The sequence below is a fragment of the Emydura macquarii genome, unplaced genomic scaffold (genome assembly GCF_026122565.2).
Source record: "Emydura macquarii macquarii isolate MOO-44397 ecotype Brisbane River unplaced genomic scaffold, CSIRO-AGI_Emac_v2 contig_312, whole genome shotgun sequence".
Taxonomy (NCBI): domain Eukaryota; kingdom Metazoa; phylum Chordata; order Testudines; family Chelidae; genus Emydura; species Emydura macquarii.
Window position 1 is genome coordinate 5,054,751 of NW_027130449.1, and position 1,526 is coordinate 5,056,276.

The following is a 1,526-nucleotide window of genomic DNA, read 5'->3' on the forward strand; positions in this document are numbered from 1 at the left end:
GATCCTGATATGCACCATCTGGCTTGGGTCCATCTATTTTATATATTGTGTAACATGCTGGTAAAACAATATTGGAGGAGGGTGCTATTGAGTTAATGAATTGCTCTGCATACACATTTTCAGATAAGCAAAGGGAAGGTGAGAAACGCACGAGCCATTGCCTCCTGAAAGAAGCCAGTGAGGATTTGGAAGGATTTCCCAGTATATTTGGAGGAGAGCAAACAGGAGATCCAATGATTTGATTAAAGGAAACAACCAGATCAGCAAAGATCTTCTCTTCTCTCCACCCAGCCCCCAGGATAAGAATAACTTCACTTGGCTTCAGTGGGAGTTGTCCATATCCTGCTGGAGGAAGATCTTGAGAGGTCGTTTAGTCCAGTCCCCTGCACTTATGGCAGGACTAATTATTATCTAGACCATCCCTATGTGCTAGGTCTTCAAAATCAAGCTAGATGTCTCGTGAGGGCTGGCTTTCTGTAAAGATTCCTGGTGCAAACAGCCTTTCACATGGTATTTTGGTATATCTGCATCCGTAACCTAGAAAGGCAGAGGCAGCAGGTTCCATCTGGGTTCAGCTCAGGTTTGGGATACAGATTTGGGTCAATTCTTATTAAGAGGTGGGTAGGAACCTACCCTCCTTATTCCAACTTCAGATAAGAGTCCAAAGTTCAGATGTCTCTCTAGAAGGGTCTGGACCCAAACCCAAGGTTGAATAGGCCACACTTTGGGATCTGGATTTTCAACCCCTGAGTCAGGAGCTTTCAGGTCTGGGATTTTGGTTCAGCCCAGTATTGAGATACTGGTTGAGATATTCAAAGGCAGTGTCTAGATAGATTGATAGATTCCCTAAAGGAAAGTGCTGCTAGAGCTTAACTGAATAACCAAACGGTTTGTTTTAGCACTTCTATTCCGGCTGCCCCTTACATTAAACGCGGTGCAGCAATCTGGCAGACTTTTCTTTATTCAAGATGAACAAAACCGGCTTCTCTTTCACTGTCCCAACTCCATTCCAAGGGGGAAGAGTCAGTCCCCTTTCTTTTTTCCTTGGTGTGATAGTTTAAAGGGACTCCAGGCAAGGGTCTTCCTTTCATGTGGAACAAGCTAGTGAAAGGTTAACTAACGCTAGCCACGCAGCGAGTGGGTAATGTCCGGGAGCCCCCTAGCAGCTTTTGTTTGAAAAGGTCACTGACTGCAGGAAAAAGGGTGACCCCACCCTGGATGTTGTCTTGGGGCACAACCCTGGTGAGCTTGCCCAGAGCACATTCTGCACTGAGTTGCAGCCCCAAGAGAAGCAGCCAATCAAAGCTGCCTGAGTCAATTTCTGGAATAATAATAATAATAATAAAATAAATAAATACAACAACGGCTCTTACCAGGTCCCTGCAATCACTCAGCGTGGCCTCAGTGCTGACATCTGTGGCTAAAACCGTTTCCTCTATGCCTCATCAAACACCCTCGTTCTATAACAATTCTTTGACCTTCCATAGTACTTTCCATCCTAGGATCTCAAAGCACTTACCCGACAT